This window comes from Loxodonta africana, chromosome 3, assembly GCF_030014295.1.
Source record: "Loxodonta africana isolate mLoxAfr1 chromosome 3, mLoxAfr1.hap2, whole genome shotgun sequence".
Lineage (NCBI taxonomy): Eukaryota > Metazoa > Chordata > Mammalia > Proboscidea > Elephantidae > Loxodonta > Loxodonta africana.
Window position 1 is genome coordinate 83961657 of NC_087344.1, and position 19441 is coordinate 83981097.

The 19441-nt window shown below is 43.9% G+C and overlaps 1 protein-coding gene across 11 annotated transcripts in view; it reads right to left on the reverse strand.

Annotated features, from left to right (window-relative positions):
- The window catches only part of MKNK1 (MAPK interacting serine/threonine kinase 1), a 55505-nt gene extending 38616 nt beyond the window's left edge, over nucleotides 1-16889 (reverse strand). For 3 of the 11 annotated variants that reach the window (XM_023549635.2, XM_023549637.2, XM_023549636.2), the window contains exons 1-2: nucleotides 14500-16083; nucleotides 2337-2479 (exon numbers count right to left, since the gene is read on the reverse strand). The gene's annotated coding sequence lies outside the window, so the exon portion shown is untranslated. Of the gene's footprint in view, nucleotides 1-2336; nucleotides 2480-14499; nucleotides 16366-16742 lie in introns of those variants that run through there. The other 8 variants (XM_023549633.2, XM_023549632.2, XM_064281914.1 and 5 more) reach the window with 8 other exon arrangements.
- Nucleotides 16890-19441: the final 2552 nt, after the last annotated feature.

Below are 19441 nucleotides of genomic sequence, written 5' to 3' on the forward strand. Positions count from 1 at the left end.
TTAAAAATAACAATAAACTCATTACACGTTAAGGTAAACAATATTTTTATAAAAAATAACTATTTTCCAAAACAAAACAAAAAATAGCACTGTTTTATATTTTTGCAAATCCCTAATTATCTGGCTTAATAGAGGACAGTTGGATTCTCATATTTGTTTCTGAATTCAATCTGCCAAAATAGGTTGTTTTGGTTGAAGTATATGAAGAATCTGGACAACACAGATATGTAGTAGGGAAGAGAAGAATATTTTAACAGCCTTTTCAGATAACTGTGGGTATTCTTCTTTGATACTACACCGAAACTCAACAAGTGGTAATATCTTAAAAGTCTGCAGCAAGGAATCTGGAACTATGTCAATGAACTCTGCATACTCTGTTACATTAAAATCCATTGGTCTATCTTGTACTTTGAATGGGTCTTTTTCTTGTGCACAGTTTTGTAATACAATGCATTGATACATGGAAAATATTGGAAAAATTAATTGTGGATATCTTCTAAATGTTGGCACAATTCATTAAAAATATTGAAAAATCACATTCATTAATATAACCACCTATCTCACCAGAAAAATCTTTAAGTATTGGGAAGCTGTCATGCTCACAGTGGCAGATACAAATTTTTCAAAATTCTAATTTTTGCTTGAAAGCTCAAATTTTTATCATTGGCAACGACAGCTGTCATTTGTGTCCCTTGGTACAATAGGTTCATATCCTTCATTTTCAAGAAAATGTCTGCTAAATACTCAAGAATGAATAACCATGGTTTATCCATCAGTCATTCTTTATTTAAAAATGAAAACGGCAGCTAGTTCAGTTCACAATTCAAACAATGACACAAGTACTTTTCCTGAGATAACCACTGTACTTTGGATGCAGCGTGTTTTATGAGCACTTCCATTTTGTCACACAGAATAGTAAAAAGATATGTGCTGAAGGGCTGAGATTTAATCAAATAATTTTTACAGCTTCATCAAGGACATTCTTAAGTGAAAATGGTATATTTAAAAAAAAATGGTGAGTATACTGTAGTGAAGAATACAATGACTACTAGTACAGCTCGGTGACACTGCCTTGACTTGCCCACCGTTGCTTTGTAACAACAAACAACATCTTAATACTGTAATGAAAATACTTTTGACCTTGCAGATCCCCTGAAAGGGCTTCAGGGACCCCCGCTCCCCAAGTCTGCAGCCCACACTGTGAACCACTGCTATAGGCAGTAGGGAGGCATTGTGATGACTGGGGCTATGGTTTAGGGCCATCCATCTGGCTGTGATGTGCAGAACAAGCTGGAGGCTGGTGAGAGACTAAAGGGCTGAGTGAAGCTGCTGCAAGAGCCTGGAGGAAGGCAAGGAAGGCATATAACTGAGGCAGGATAGCAGGGATAGGAAGGAAAAGAAAGAGGAGAGAGGTGTCAGAGTAAGGGAATGGAGCCACAGAGGCAGAACTGGTCCTAGTCCTGCCAAACGACTAGAGATGGTAGAGAAAACAGACTACTACCCTCCTTGAAAGAAGGGACAGTATCTAACTTCTCTCAAACTCTACTGCCTAGTATGTGGCCAGGCAAAGAAGGAGACCTCACTATGAAGTACGTGCTTATTAACTAAAGTCAGGTAGCCATAAGAATAGTACTGCCATCAAAGAAGAGGTGGATTAAGGAAGGAAAACTGGTTCGGGGATGGGAAGCAGGAGAAGACAGCAGTGCCACTGGGAAGCTACAGATGACAAAGAGTGATAAACAGAAGCAAAGGAGTGTGCAGACTCATAGATTAGGTTAAAACAACTCTCACCCAGCCCTCATCTGACTCAAATCTACAAATGGCACATTATTTATAACCTGTCAGACATGACTAAATCTCAGGTTATGTGCAACACAGAACACTTCAAAATGTTATCATATGTGTCATACATATAAGTTAAAAAAACAAAACAAAACCCTGAAGAGATATATTCCAAATTATTAACAATGGTTACACTGGAGAGTGAGATTGGGCATGTGCGAGGATTTTACTTTCTAAACTTTTGTCATATTTTGTTTTGTTATAATGTTGTTGTTTTACCTTTGTAATTAAAAGTAATTAAATACTTTTACTTACTACCTGGTTTTCCTTATGACCCTCTCTGCAATTTTATTCTGATAGAAATGTACTCCTCCCTCCCTGCTATACAACTGTTTTAGGCACACCAAGCAGCCCAGCTAATGCCAGCTGCCCAACTAAATATTGAAAACCTTGACCTGCTTAAACAACCTCTGACCCTTCCATTCCTCTGGAAATATGTCAATTTCAACTTGAAGCAATCTAAAAGGAAAAGTAAAATGTACATCCAATCTTACCTATAGGTTTGTTGAACTTCTGGGAAATGAATGTTCTATAAACTTGAAATTCCAAATGAAATAATGCTTCAATGGTCTCTGTATGTAGCAGATATTCTTCTGTTTTTCATCTGCCTCTGCTTCATCATATCTGGCAGCGTATTCTTCAAAAAGTAGAAATAGAAAGGATACAAAAATGCTGACTTCTCTTAGAGGACCAGAGAGGATAAATATCAACTTAAGTGTTCCCCAAACCTGTGTGTTACACCAGTAAGCACATATACGCAAGGTAATCACAGATTTCCCGAGTCTTTCAAATCAGACATTTGAGCATTTTTAAAGTTTCAAATCACTTAACAAGAGTTTGAGTAAAAGTTTTGAGATTCTGCTCCCACTGTGGAATTTCAGACTCAAAAAGACAAAACTGGCCCTGAATGACAGAGATGGACACCTCTGTCCGCTTTGAGACTCTCATGCAGAAGGCAAAAGCTGAAACCTCTCTGCTGCCCACGTTTTTTAGACATGAATGAGCTCTGGCTCCATCTACTAGTGGCCAGGTCCAAGTTTCACAGGCAAGAAGTAATAAAACCAGAAAGATAAAGTAGATGCTGAGAGCAGTGAGTTGCATGAATTGGAACAGGGCTTTATGCCAAATGCATAACTATTGCTAGTTTTCAATCTGGTGACTTCATTTTCTGTGTGCTATTTTAATCCCTTGGCTCCAGCTATCACATGTCAAAGTTGCTTTGTCAACTTCTTCTCTATGAAATAAATATGTACTTCCCCTTTTCCCAGTGGAAAAGCCCTGAATAGGCAGCTTAAATCTGAATTCTGGACCATTGTGCCAAAATTTCTAAAAAGGCTTTCTAACTGGAGGTCAGATGTGTTTCACCATTACCTCAAATCACATTTCTGAAACTGGACTTGCCCCCAGCCCTCACCCACTGCCTCTTTCCTTCTGATTTCTCTTCTTCTCTATCAGATTACATCATCCTGCCAGTTGCCCAGTCACAGAATCTGTCATCTCTAACATCCTTTCATCTGCCATCCTCATAAACTCCACATGCTCACACTGCCAGGTGTTACCACGCTGTTCCCTCAATCTGGGACGTAGTTTCTTGCAAAATAACTCCAATTTATCCTTCAAGGCTTATTGCAAATTGCTCCCCATGCAAAGTAGCCCCCAACTCTTTTTTCTACTTCACTCAGCATTTACTCCACCCCACAGTACATCACTATTTATAACACTTTGGTGTGATGGGTCACCTTTACATGGACTTTCTTGCCATGGTCTTATAAGTCCACCAAATGATTGGGTGTAACTATGCAAATAAGATGCTTGTGGCCCACCGAGAGGATTGGGCAGCTTGCTAATAATGCAAATAGGGTGCATGGCACCCTTGTGGGGGTAGAACCATGCAAAAAAGGTATACGGAACCCTAATGAGGGGATTGGTCAGTGTCATGGATTGAATTACGTCCCTCAAAAAATGTGTGTATCAATTTGGTTAGGCCATGATTCCCAGTGTTGTGTGGTTGTCCTCCATTTTGTGATTGTAATTTTATGTTAAAAGGATTAGGGTGGGATTGTAACGCCACCCTTACCCAGGTCACCTCCCTTATTCAATGTAAAGGGAGTTTTCCTGGGGTGTGGTCTGCACCACCTTTTATCTCTCAGAGATAAAAGCAGAAGCAAGCAGAGGGTTGGGGACCTCAAACCACCAAGAAAGCAGCACTAGGAGCAGAGTGCGTCCTTTGGACCTGGGTTCCCTGTGCCTGAGGAGCTCCTCAACCAGGGGAAGACTGATGACAAGGAATCTTCCTCCAGAGCTGACAGAGAGAGAAAGCCTTCCCCTGGAGCTGACACCCTGAATTTGGACTTGTAACCTACTAGACTGTGAGAGAATAAACTTCTCTTTGTTAAAGCCATCCACTTGTGGTATTCGTTGTAGCAGTACTAGATGACCAAGACAGTCAGTTCTGCCACCCCGCTAGGCTTAAGATGAGCCATCCCAGGGGCAGAAATAGGAGACCTCACTACCACCGAGAAGAAGAGATGGGAGTGAAGCACGTCCTTTGGACCTGGGGTCCATGTGCTGAGAACCTCCTATACCCAGGAGACAGAGAGAGAGAGAGAGAGAGCTGTACACCATAGATAGCAAAAGATAGCGAGAAGCAGCAGCAGGGAAGGGGCAGTAGCAGAACCAGGAGACTGACGCAAGATGGCGCGGTGGGCTTCCTGGCCCACAGAGCTAGGCAGCTACAGTGGGCATGCCAACCCACCAAGTGAGAAAGCTGACTGCCTTTGAGTAGGAGGCTTCCTGACGGAGGGGGATGCCCCTGCGCACTTATGGATGGAGCTAAAGAGCTTTGTAACACTTGCCCCAGCAGGGCAAAGGACAGGCTGAGGGGCCAAGGGCCAAAGAGAGGCCTGCCCATGGGCATGGCTGAGAAGAGGCTGTCCGGATTGAAGAACTGTATCCTGAGTGGTTCCTGATCCTGAACTGTCACCTGTTACATCCCTGATAAACTCCATAACTCTGAGTTCTGTGTGGCCATTGCAACAAAGTATCAAACCCATCAAAGAAGTAGAGTGCCCTGTAGGGATAGTTGGTGTCGGACTGGTAAAAATGTTGGAGGGTGGAGATATGTTTGACCTCTACCTCCCAGGAATCAGCCACGAGCTGATGCTGATGGTGATTCTTGCTCCTTCCCCTCCTGAACTTAGACAAGAAGGTCCGATGCCCTGACACCATTTTTACAAACACGTAGAGCTCGCTATTCACGTGTCTATGTGGTTCTCCCATTAGGTCATAAGCTCCTCAAAGGCAGGAACGTATATTTTTCATATCTGTACTTCCAACATCTAATTTAGCACCTGGCACAGACTAGACCTTCCTACTGTGATTTTCATTACCAAACAAATCTCTGTGGCCTAATGGAACTATCTCTAGGACCCATGAAAGCTCAGGGTACATCCCTTTCCTTACTGCCACCATACTTCCATGGACAGCTTGGACCCTTTGAGCTTTTTGCCTTTAGTCTTTCCATAGGTTTAAATTCCATTTGGTCCCTTCTTGTTTCCCATAGTAAGGGCATGCAAATTTTTTTCTGTAAAGAGCCAGACAGTAAATATTTTAGGCTTTGCATGTCATACAGTCTGTCACAATTACTCAATTCTGCCTTTGTTGACAGAAAGCAGCCACAGATAAGAGGTAAACAAATGATGGTTGCTATATTCCAATAAAGCTTTATTTATGGATAGTGAACCTGAGTTTCATATAATTTTCATGTGTTATGAAATATTAATCTTTTGTTTTTTTCCCCCTAACCATTTAAAAATGTAAAAAGCATTCTTAGTTTATAACCAAAAAAAAAAAAAAAAAAAAGCTGTTGCCATCAAGTCGATTCCGACTCATAGCGACCCTATAGGACAGAATAGAACTGCCTGCCCCACAGAGTTTCCAAGGAGTGCCTGATGGATTCGAACTGCTGACTCTTTGATTAGCAGCCATAGCTATTAACCATTACGCCACCAGGGTTTGCTCTTAGCTTATAGGCCCTATAAAAAACAGATGGCAAACTGGGTATGGTCCATTGGCCATAGTTTGCCAACCACTGACCTATCATAAGAAACCACAGAAAACCTTTATGGACTTTGTACTTTTGTTTTATGGAGTACTACTCTGTTGTTTAGAGTCATTCGAATGCTGAGGAAGTAGAATGCACATGACCTCTTAAGCTATTAAGGCCTAGATTCAGATCCTGGCCCTACCATCTACTAGTGAGGTGGCCTAGGACATAATATTTAACCTCTCTGTGCTTCCGTGTCATCTATAAAACAGGGGCGGTGACACCTACATTACAGGGTTGCTGTGAGAACTAAATGAGATAATGTATATAAAGCTCATGGCACAGTACCTGGCATATGGTAGGCACTCAATAAATGGTAGCTATTAGCTTGTGGATCATCTTGTAGATCAGCTGTGGCTCTGAAAGCAGCCCGGCCACTCAGCAAAGGACAATGGTAGCAGGAGGGAAAAAGCTGATAGCAAAGTACAGAGAGGAAGAATTCAGAGGCCCAGGATTCTAAGTGTCTGGTAGGGCTGATTACTTCTAGCACCATCCCAAATTCATTGTGCCACTTCTCCTGCTCAGCAAGAACTCCTGTCTCACACTGCCAAAACCCACTTAGCATTCCTTACCAAACACGCAGAGGAGCCTGGAGCTCTCTCTTATCCCTGAACCTCTTCCTGGCATAGGGCTGGGGGAGGGTGAATGTGGCCAGACCAAACCTACACTGACTGGCCTGCAGCTGGGTCTTATATAGGCTGGCCCTGCCAGGCCCCCTAATTCTTTCTCAATTCCTCATAAATTCCCTGACGTATGAAGAATGAGATTTCTCCAGAGCTCAATAACTAGACCATCTACAGAAGTCTTAGAGCAAAAAAACTAAGTATCCAAAACAAGGGATCCACCACATTACTTTTAAGACAGAGAAGCATCAGTTGGACAGACTAGACTAAGGCTTGTGGAATCTCTATCCTTGGCCCAAAAAGCCAGATATAGCCTGTTACTTCCTTGCTCCCAAACCTCTAATGGGTGTCCACTGCCTCTGGAATAACCAACCCCCTGTCGCTCAGGGCCCAGACACCTGCATTATGTCTTACCACTCCTGTACTGAAGCCTGAACCGGCAGTCCAGCTAAAGTGGACCTCTTCTACCGATCACCCTAAACAATTTCCAGCTTTCCACACTTGTGCACAATTCTATCACAGCACCAATAACATCTTACTGCACGTCTGCCCCTAGACTGTGAGCTAAGGACAAGGCGGAGACGAAGGCTGATTCATCTCTAAGTCCCCAACACTTAGCACAGGGCCTGGCATAGGAGTAAACACTCAGTAAATCTTTACTGAATGAATGAAAACACCTGAAGTTATTCTTCCCTTAAACTGCTTTAGTTCCCTTAAACTTAAAAGATGACTGAGCACAGTCTAAGAAGCCCTGGTGGTGCACTGGTTAAAGCACTCAGCTCTAACCAAAAGGTTGGCAGTTGGAACCCACCACCTGCTCCGCAGGAGAAAGATGTGGCAGTCTGTTCCATAAAGATTTACAGCTGTAGAAGCCCTATGGGGAAGTTCTGAGCTCTGTCCCATAGGGTCGCTATGAGTTGGAATCAACTCAAAGGCAGTGGGTTTGGTTCCAAAACTGAAGAGAAAGCAAAGAAGCATGACGAATGTGATCTAAGCAATGGAAAATAAGTTTTAAGAATGAGGTAAAAGAAACTAAGGCTGTTTTAGCCTGGGGAAGAGAAGACAAGGCCTAACTCGATTCTGGCTTTAAGTACACAAAAGGTTCTCCTGAGAAAATCTTGATTCATCCTCCTTTTATAATCAGAAGAAACTTTTCCACATTCACGAAAAATGGAACAAGAAGAAATGACTTAAATTTAGGCCAGAGGGGCTTAAGCTGGGGAGAAAGAAGAACCCAATCAGGCACCATTTTTCCAGAGATACTGCTATTGTACTTTGTGGCAAGCGGATTGGAGGAGTTTTGCTTAGCACTTTTGTCAATGGCTGCGCAAAGGGGAATAAGGTACACTGTTCTGTTCCTGTTCACTGCTGGTTACCAGAGGTGGGTGAGATCCCAAGTCAGGTAAGGTTTTTTAATGAGTCACTAACTTTTTCTTAGCCCTTTTCCTACATGCACTTTCTGTCACATCATGCTTCACAACCCTGTGAAGGAAGAACCTGGTATTTTAAAGTTTCCCTGTAGGGCAATGGAAAGAGAGAGAGGAAAGGGCATCAGAATAAAACAGTGGGGGAAACAGCCCTCGTAAATGTACTTTCTGTCAAAATGATACCTAACTGGGCATTAATATTCATTGTTAATATTACTACTATTAAAGCTAATATTCACTGAGCACCTACTATGTGCCAGGCACTGTGCCAAGTATTTAACATAAGTTATCTCAGTCCTCATAACAACTCTAAACCAAAAACAAACCCAGGTGCCATCGAGTTATTCTGACTCATGTTGATTCCATGTGTTTCAGAGTACAACTGAGCTCCACAGGGTTTTCAATGGCTGTGATCTTTTGGAAGTAGATTGCCAGGCCTTTCTTCTGAGGTGCCTCTGGATGGATTCAGACTACCAGTTTTTGGTTGGTGATCGAGCACTTAACCATTTCCACCAGGCAGGCTCCATAACAATCCTATGAGATAGGTAATATTCATATCTCCATTTACAGATGAGAAAACTGAGACTTGGGGAAGTGCTATAACTTGCCCAAGTCACACAGCTAGCAAATGGCAAAGCCAGGACTCAAACTCAGGCAGTCCAACTCTAGAGTCTATAAACTTAACTGCTGCTTCTCTGTAAGAAGGATGAGAGGGCTAGAATTTAAACCCTAGTTTCTCTGAATCCAGGTTTACAGCCTTGGCCACTTCCTTATACTGTCCCAGGTCAAGAAGAACAAAGTAATATACAACATTAACAAGGAAGAGACCTCAGAAGTGAACCAAAATACCCCCTTATATTACAGGAAAAGCAGCTACAATTGAGGACTCACACATGATGATGAACAGAACTGGGACTTGAATCCCAGCCTTTTGACTCCAAGTGTAGTGCTCCTTCCTCCATTATAGATTCTTGTTGAATGAGGGTATGAGAACAAAGGGACAGTATCTGCCAAAGGAGCTACCCCCCCAGGCAGACACTTAGCAATGAACTGCCAATCTACCATCAGAACCTGTGCCTGAAATACAAGCGTGCCAACGGCCTCTGTAAACTGGTTCTAAGATTCTACTAGCTAAAGATGGTAATATACTGATTTATGGTACTGCAGGAGCTGCAAAAAAGCTCACATATCAAACCAATCAAGCAGACCGAGACCCGGCAGCTTCCACATTAGACCAATGGTTCACAGTTTAAGCCTGAACTGAACTATTCCAATAGCCTCCTCATTGATGTCCCCATTCTCTGCTCTAGTCTAGCCTCCATCTTGCAGCCAGAGTAAGCACAGCCGTAGTCATGGAATTTGGAGCCCTGCTGCATAATGGAACAAATATGGGCCTTTGAATCTGGTTCTACTAGCTTTGAACTATGCTCTGTCACTTACTAGCTGCATGACCCTGAACAAGTCACCATAGTCTTTCTGAGATCTGGTTTCTTCGTCTTTATACTAAGGGATTGTTGTTCTGTGCCACTGAGTTGATTCCAACTCATAGCGACCCTACATGACAGAGTTGAACTGCCTCATAGGATTTCCTGGGCCATAATTTTTACAGGAACAGATTACCAGGTCTTTTCTCCCATGGAGCCACTGGTAGGTTTGAACCGCTGACCTTTCGGTTAGCAGTTGAGCGCTTAACCATTGACCCACCAAGGCTTCTTAAACTAAGGGATAACTATCCGTATATTAAAGGATTGTGAAGATTAAATAAACTATAGTGTGTAAAGCACCTAGCATACTGCAAGCCACAAAACAAAGCAGGCACTTGATAAATGGTATTCTTCTCCCCGCTCCTCTCTTTTCATTTTGACCACAATCCACCACTTCCGTTTATCTCTCCTCCTCACCAACTCCACCCCCACCCCCATACACCCCTGTGCGTTGCCACCATTGCTCAAGCTGTTCCTTCTCCCAAGAATGAACTTCCTCCAAGGCCCAGCATAAATTCTCTACCTTCAGGAATTCTCCTCTAGACCCCCTTTAGTCGAGTGGGGATTGATTTCTCCTTTTCCCAAACTCCCACTGTGTTTATATTCCTTACTACATTTACCTTAGTCAGTCTGATTTCAGTTATTTATGTACTTACCTATTTTCCCAACCACACTGCAGGGAGAAGGCTCTAAGAAGACAATTACTTACAGGAGGGCAGGAAATGTGTTGTTTTCCTCAGTGTATACTCCTCAATACCAGTACACAGCAAGAGCTCAATGAATATTTACTGAATTGAATCTTTCCACTCTTGACTGGGAATCTTTACAGAAAGATTCTGGACTGAGTTTATTCTAAAACCATGTATTTACTGCCTGACTTGATATACATACAATTTTTGAGGTTTATTAAGACTCCTAAACTAAGATCCACTAGTTATTCATGTTGCCTTCTGCATTCCTTCACCTATTTTCAATATCCTGGACTCCTCTTGGGGTATCTCTCCAGCATGCAGTGAGACATTGCTGAGAGGACATCTCTTGCTCATGAGGAGAGTGATCTAGGAGCAAGCTTTTTTAAGGAACTGTTCCACCACTGGTGAGGAGATGACTGTCATTAAAGCTATAGTAAAAACCTGTGTGTGGAATTAGAAAATAAATCTGAATAATTTCTCTCTGTCTCAGTTTTCATGTCTATAAAATAGAGTTTTGAGATGATACATATAAAGCACTTAAAACAGTGTCTGGTGGAAAACAGTTGGGCGGTTCTCATACCATATGGCCCAGTAATCCCAATCCTAGGTATATACCCCGAAATCTGTACACCAATTTTCACTGCAGCACTTTTCACAATAGCCAAAAGGTGGAAACAACCAAAATTTCCATCAACAGATGCATGGATAAACAAAATGGGGTATATACAATGGAATATTACTCAGCCATAAAGAGAAATGAAGTCCTGATACATGCCACAACATGGATGAACCCTAAAAACATTATGCTGAGCAAAATAAGTCAGTGTAAAAGGAAAAACACTGTATAATTCCCACTTACATAAAATAAACAAGCATACAGAAACAAAAAAAAATTATTAGTCGTTGTCATGGATTGAATTGTATCCCCCCAAAATAACGTGTCAACTTGGTTAGGCCATGATTCCCAGTATTGTATGGTTGTCCTCCATTTTATGATTGTAGTTTTATGTAAGAGGGGATTAGGGTGGGATTGTAACACCCTTACCCAGGTCACAACCCTGATCCAATGTAAAGGGAGTTTCCCTGGGGTGTGGCCTGCACCTCCTTTTATCTCTCAAGAGATAAAAAGGAAAGGGAAGTGAGCAGAGAAGAGGGATCTCATACCACCAGGAAAGCTGTGCCAGGAGCAGAGTGCATCCTTTGGATCTTGGGTCCCTACTTGGAGAAGCTCCTAGTCCAGGGCAAGATCGATGAGAAAGCCTACAGAGAAAAAAAGCCTTCCCCTCGTGCTGACGCCCTGAATTTGGACTTTTAACCTACTTTACTGTGAAGAAATAAAATTTATCTCTGTTAAAGCCATCCACTTGCGGTATTTCTGTTATAGCAGTATGAGATAACTAAGACAGTGGTTACCAGGGGTGGGAAGAAGAAGAAGAAGAAAAAAAAAACAAACCCAGTGCCATCAAGTCAATTCTGACTCGTAGTGACCCTATAGGACAGAGTGGAACTGTCCCATAGAGTTTCCAAGGAGCGCATGGTGGATTCAAATTGTCAATCTCTTCGTTAACAGCTGTAGCACTTAATCACTATGCAACCAGGGTTTCCAGCTAAGGGGGTGTTGAGTTTATATTAACGGTGTAGAATAATTTGGGAAAAGATAGTGAGAATGGTTGCACAACTTGAAAAATGTAATCAATGTCATTGAATAACATGTAGAAATTGTTGAACTGGTATGCGTTTTGTTGCATATATTTTCACTGCAACAAAACAGTGTCCAGCACATAGTAATCACTCAATAAATGTTAGATATAACATTAAGAATGTAATAGAAAAGACCTAAATGGATGACAGAAGAGACTCTGAAACTTGCTCTTGAATGTTCAGTAGCTAAACCAAAAGGAAAGAATGATGAAGTAAAAGAGCTGGACAGAAGATTTCAAATGGTGGCTTGAAAAGACAAAGTAAAGTATTACGATGACATGTGCGAAGACCTGGAGATAGAAAACCAAAATGGAAAAATGCACTCAGCATTTCTCAAGCTGAAAGAGCTGAAGAAAAGAATTCAAGCCTCAAGTTGCAATGCTGAAGGATTCTATGAGGAAAATATTAAATGATGCAGGAAGCATCAAAAGAAGATGGAAAGAATATACAGAGTCACCATATCAAAAAGAATTGGTCGACATTCAACCTTTTCAGGAGGCAATATACGATCAGGAACCGATGGTTTCTAAGGAAGAAGTTCGAGCTGCAAAAAACAAGGCTCTGGGAATTGGTGGAATACCAATTGAGATGTTTCAATAAATGGATGCAGCGCTGGAAGTGCTCACTGGTCTATGCCAAGAAATTTGGAAGACAGCTACCTGGCCAACCGACTGGAAAAGATCCATATTTATGCCTATTTCCAAGAAAGGTGATCCAGCTGAATGTGGAAATTATCAAACAATATCATTAATATCACATGCAAGCAAACTTTTGCTGAAGATCATTTAAAAGTGGCTGCAGCAGTATATGGACAGGGAATTGCCAGAAATTCAAGCTGGATTTAGAAGATGAGGAACCAGGGATATTATTGCTGATGTCAGATGGATCCTGGCTGAAAGCAGAGAATATCAGAAAGGTGTTCCTGTGTTTTATTGACTATGCAAAGACATTTGACTGTGTGGATCATAACAAATTATGGGTAACACTGTGGAAGATGGGAATTCTGGAACACTTTATTGTGCTCATGAGGAATGTGTACATATATCGAGAGAGTAGTTCGAACAGAACAAGGGGATGCTGTGTGGTTTAAAGTCAGGAAAGGTGTGAGTCAGGGTTTTATCCTTTCACCATACCTATTCAATCTGTATGCTGAGCAAATAATCCGAGAAGCTGGACTATATGAAGAAGAACGGGGCATAAGGATTGGTGGAAGACTCATTAACAACCTGCGTTATGCAGATGACAGAACCTTGCTTGCTGAAAGTGAAGAGGACTTGAAGCACTTACTGATGAAAATCAAGGACCAGAGCCTTCAGTATGGATTACACCTCAACATAGAGAAAACAAAAATCCTCACAACTGGACCGATAAGCAACATCATGACAAATGGAGAGAAGACTGAGGTTGTCAAGGATTTCATTTCACTTGGATTCACAATGAACACCCATGGAAGCAGCAGTCAAGAAATCAAAAGATACATTGTATTGCGTAAATCTGCTGCAATAGAACTCTTTAAAGTGTTGAAAAGCAAAGATGTCACCTTGAAGACTAAGTGTGCCTGACCCAAGCCATGGTGTTTTCAATTGTCTCATATGCATATGAAAGCTGGAAAATGAATAAAGAAGACAGAAGAAGAATTGATGCCTTTTAATTGTGAGTTGGTGAAGAATACCGAATGTACCATGGACTGCCAAAAGAACGAACAAATCTGTCTTGGAAGAAGTACAACCAGAATGCTCCTTAGAAGCATGTATGGCGAGACCACGTGTCACATACTTTGGACATGTCATCAGGTGGCATCAGTCCCTAGAGAAGGACATCATGCTTGGTGGAGGGTCTGCGAAAAAAAGGAAGACCCTCAATGAGATGGACTGACACAGCGGCTGCAACGATGGGCTCAAGCACAGCAACAATTATGAGGATGGCGCAGGACCAGGCACTGTTTCGTTCTGTTGTGCGTAGGGTCGCTATGAGTCAAAACCGACTCAATGGCACTGATCAACAACAACAATGATATCAGCAATGTAATAGACTGGGAAAAACAGTCAGAACGTGTCACTTGTAGTGCTATCTCTACAACTTGTGCAATCTTGATCAAGTCCTTTCCCCTCTCTGGGCTTTTCCCCACCTGTAAAATGAAAGTGGTAGAATCAGATGGTTCCACCTTCAACAATGTATGTGTTTATGATCAACAAAGAGCTTTCTGTTCCATGTGCTGAGGCTGTTGGCAAGGAAAAATGTGAATGCTTAGCTGCTTGTCTCCAGATGGGAGGCACCACTGTTTCCCAAGGCCAAGGGCAAAACAATTGATTAGTAAACCACCTGTGAGCTTTCCCCTGGGTGAACTATATCACACCAGTGATAGTCTCTGAACAGAGCACCACTTCTCTCGCCCACCCCAATAAAACTCACCGAAAGGCAAGACAGAAGCCTGAATATAATGTCAGCAAAGAGGAATCCTGTCTTCTACAGAATTCCTGCACTCTCTTGCCTGTAAACAGGATATCATTAATCTAAACTAGGGCCCTCCTTAGATAGAAAAAAGGAGAAACACAAAGCCCCACTCTAAACCTGGCCAGCTCATAAAACAAGGATCAAAGTTAGTAAATAAAAAATGTCACTGACCCATTGAATAAACGCTGCAGACGCTGACTATGTTCCAGGCAGGGGAGAGATGCTACAGGTATGGTCCATGCCATCAATGCACTCAGAGTACATATGGGGTAACAGGCCCCACGCTCTGTGATCGAGGTTCAGCTTCTGCTACAGAAGATGGAAAGGTAGCAACTAATCCAGCATGGGAATCAGAGAAGCTTCACCAGGCAGGTCACATAGGAGCAGGAGGAGGGAACTCCAAAAAGGCTGGAACAGGAACATGCAGGGTGTGTTTGAGGAACAAAGACTTGTTTCATTTTGACTGGGGCACAGGGTGCAGGCTTGGAAAACAAAGGGACACAGGGCAGGAAAGAGGTTTGTGATCAGATCATGGGGAGATGTGTCTACGAGCCTGATGAATCCAAACTCTGTATACTGGGCAATGAAGACCCCAAAGTTTCTGAGCAGAGATTATTCAATGTTATAACATGATCAGATCACTGTTTCAAGAAGATCATATGGGCACCCATGAAGAGGATAGAAAAGGACCCAGTTACTCTTTTACTATGGGACCACATAACAGGAGACCATATGGGCTTCCTAAGCAGTGCTGGAATTCAACAGCTCCTGTTCTCAGAGCTCCTCTCTCCTATGGTCTAGCTCATGCAGTCTGAGCTTAACAGGTACTCACTTGTTAGGCCCAACCGACAAAAAGTGCTAGAGCACTAGAGTAACAGGCCCTCCAGACAAATCCAAGAACCCAACCAATCCTCTGGATCACAGAAAGAAAGAACTGAGGGAGAAGAAGCAGCAGAGGGTGGGAGTGCACCAAAGTTTCCAGCTGGCGCAACTCCATATAAAAACCCAACCCTGGGTATTCTTTTCATATCTTTAGAGGGGCTGAAGTTAAAGGTAGTGGGCTAAATGCACCTGGCTCATGGCTGAGGATTCAACGAGACAATACTTACCAACTGCCCACCATGGGTACCTGACACACAGAGGGGCAAGTAGCAGGGATCTGAACTGGTTTGAACCCCTGCTGAGAACCTGTATTTCTAACAAGTTCCCAGGAAGTTATACGTAAGAATCACTTGGGGATCTTGTTAAAATGTAGATTCTGATTCAGTATATCTGGGGGTAGAAATAAAAATTCTCGGCAGAGGTTCAAACTGAACTGGTTTGAAGCCCTGGTAAATCTGAGTATCAGTTCCCTTTCCATACTGCAAAGTCAGTTCCACCTGTAAGTCCCACTCAGGCTTTAAAGCCCAAGCCACATCAACCACTCCCCCAAGGCCTTTCTAGAGTACTCAGTCCAAAATGATCTATTAGTTCCTGGAAATCACAGCTACCACATACCGAGCACCCATTCCATGACAAGCACAACACTGCTTGACTTACATGTAATCCTACTCAGCCTTTGTAGTGACCCTACTATGTTCATTTTTCAGAGGAAAAACTGAAGCTCTGAGAGGGGAAATGACTTGACACACTGATAAAAAAAAAACACTGATAGGAAGTGGCAAAAGTGAGATACCCCAACGCCAATCATCTCCAACAACACTTCATTCCTGTCACCTGTGCTGGACTCTGATCTGCCACTGACCATATGACAGTTGGCCTGGAAGTTCTCTTGAGAACAGAGATTGCATGGGACACTATTCCTTTCCCCACTGTACAGTCACCAGCATATGGTCAAACAGATAGCCACCCTGTAACAGAGAGAACTGCCCCACAGGGTTTCCAAGGCTGAAGCAGACTGTCACACCTTTATCCTGCAGAGCGGCTGGTGGGTTCAAACCGCCAACCTTCCAGTTGGCAGCCAAGTGCTTAACCACTGCTGCCACTAGGATCCTTTAGCACGTCGTAGATTTTAAATACTGCAAAATAAATAAAAGCAGATAACTTTAAAATAAAATATAAAATTATTGTAAATGCCTCAAATGAAAAACTATGATGCTGCTGTCTGAACACGGGTCCCAGCCATAGCCTGGACCCTGATTCTTGGTGGGGACTGAGCCTCAAACCAGCCACTGACTGAGCTCCAACCTCGGACACGGACCGAGCCCTGACCTGTCACAACCCAAACCTCGACCCTAGGCACAGGCTGAGCCCCGACGGAGGACACACACTGCGCTCTGACTTCCTCACAGACGGAGTCCTGAGGAGAACCCTAAAGAAGTGTCCCCTTTGGCTGTCCCTCCGCAAAAGAATCGGGTCGTGACCTCGAGCCGCTCTGAAGGCCCTGATTGCCCGTCCCGGGCACACAGACTTACTCACAAACCCCTGGCCCCACTTTCCACGGAGAGATACCTTTCCGCCTCTCCTTCACCACAGCTGACTCCCCGCGGCATCGGTCGGGCGCACCCCCACTTGCAGATAGCTCTGCCCAGAACGCGGAAGAGGCGGTGCTAGACCCGAGGGGAGGACCCGACCACAGAGGGGCGTGACGGGGCGGGGCTGCGCCTGCGCCTGCGCCTGCGCCCTAATGACTCCTGCGGGGCGAGACAGCCAAGCTAAGTAAACTGCGCAGGAGTGAGATGAAATGGGCGGGGAAATTGCTGATGTAAGGGTGGGGCTTAGTTCCTTTTGATCCTGTCTCTGCGGAGTCCGGAGGCTGGTTGCCAGGGAAACGCTGAGAGGGAGGTGGCCAGGCAGCGACAGGTGTAAATAATATTTACAGAGAGCTCCTGCATGCCAGGAATATGGGCATGCCTTTTACATATGGGGAAACGCTGCTAGTCTTTTCTAACACGGGGGGCTAATCCTGTAAAATTTCTTTAAAGATCCAAGTGCCTATAATTTCCGCATGAGTGTTCCACCTTGAGCCAAAGCATTGCCCTCATTAGTTCAAAATAAAAAATTTAAAAGCTCACTTCTTGGAGAGAAACAACTACAAATAAAGTAATACCTCAACCAGCCCTCGTCCCTCCCCAGGGCTGCAGATGTGAAGAGCGGATGAGAGTGCCGACTTGGATTTTAATTCAGGCCCTGACTAAAAATGTCAGTTTCTTCTTTTGTTAAATGGAAGTAAACATCCCTTCCCTGCCTGTTTCAGGATCGTTGTCTGGGTCTGGCTAGAAATTCTCCACCTGACAAACATTTGTTCCCTTGCCCTTCTGGTCTCAGTCTTCTGTATGATGAAAGGAGGCCTGGATGATTCGCTAGATTTCCCAGCCTGAGTGAAGGCTGGAGAGGGGGAATACTTCCCACACTTCTGTGCTTAGTCCAGTCCTTTACAGAATCTCCCAGGCAGCCGGAAGACCCCTGTATATCCTGACCTCTCCCGCCCATCATCTTCCAGGACCATCAAAGCTTCAAGTCCTTGGAGGCCTTGATGGCCCATTGTCCTCCCTATTCTTCCCTGCCTCAACCGACGGCTGGTCCTAAGTCACCCAGGCCTATACCCCAATCCAATTTCATAAAGTTGCTGTTTCCCACACAGCAACCAAGTTCAGCTAACACTGGATAGGAGGGCTGTGGGTGATTCTCAAAGAGGGAAGGGTCAAGGAGGGCCCTCCCAAAACAGATGGTGCTCCAGCCTGCTCATGGCTCCCTTCGCCAGATTCTACTGCTCTGTTGGTGCAGGGGTTGAGTGGGGTGTGAAAATATTGCAGCAGAAAACCTCCATGAGGAGGCTGCAGTGTTCTTGGGGGCCAAGGGTGGTGGGGCATTCTTTACTCAACAAGTGCATCCTCTGCCCCAGGGTGGGAAGAATGGAACCCTCGTTCCTTCTTCAAAGATTTCTACAGATCTTAGCCAACAGGAAGCAATGCCTTCCCTAGCCTGGCTGCCCAACCACACTGCCCCTCTACCCTCAATACATTGCCTTTCCCAGGACTCTCTCCTGCCAGGTTTTGGCTTGGGGGGGGACTCTTTGCTCTGCATCTCTGAAGCCTCAGCTCTCTCTTCTCTCCCTTCATTTCTCTCTACCTCTGTCTATTCTTTTTAAAGCATCCCTCTCTGAATCTTTCAAAGCAGTTTTGTGAAGGCTTCCTGATGTATTCCCAGGCATTCCTATGTAAGGTACAGGCCTTGGACCACACAGCTCTGAGATAAATTGACCCTTACTGCCATGGTGTTTCAAAATAACCACGAGTTCAAAGGCTGAAATTTCTAACAGTCTGAGCTGTCCAATGTTTGAGGAGGTAGTAAGTGACCTGTCATAGGAGGTGTACAAGTAAAGCCATCTTTTAGAATGCAGGACTAGGCCTCCTCTGGTGAGCCAGACAAAAGAGCAGTAGAGTGGAAGGCCTTTCAGATACTGGAGAAGTGAAAGGAGGGTGCTGGGGATCCGGAGAGGAGCCAGGCAGCTGGCCCAAAACAAACTTGATTCAACAAGCTATTCTATGTCAAGCGCTCAAAACATAGTTGGAACACAGTAAGCATTAGCTATTATTGTTATTATTATCGTGACTGACTCACAGACTGGAAGTAATGAAAGGGCTTAGAGATCAATCAGTCCTTTGCTCCCACTCCTGAACATGAAATAGATGGAATAATTGAGGTTTAGAGGGAGAAGGGGGCTGCCACGGTACCTCAAGGGCTGGACTGGGACTGGAACCCAGGTCCCTCCCTCCCAGGAGAACTCTTGCACAAAGCCAGGCTGTCTCCATTACAGGTGGAGGGGAGGGCTCCAGGTGGGCGTTTGCTGACTGTTCAGAACCAAGCTGTTTCAACTCCTGTCCAGGCAGCTTGTAAGAGGCAGTGGAATAACAGCAAGACCTGAGCCAAGAAAAGACTCCTGGGGAGCAAGCTCAGGAGTCAGTCCCATGTCCTACCACTATGACTTTGAGCTCCAGCCAGCACTCAACAGTTTCTTGAGAAGAGCTTCCTCTGCTGTGATTAGCATTGGGACTGTGTTTCCTCCCTGTCTCTTAACCCATTAGCTCCAATAAACCACCCAGACTAGAGGCGGAGGGCAAGGACAGCTGGTGCCAGATGACCTGAGCTGAAACAAGGAAAAACCTCCCCC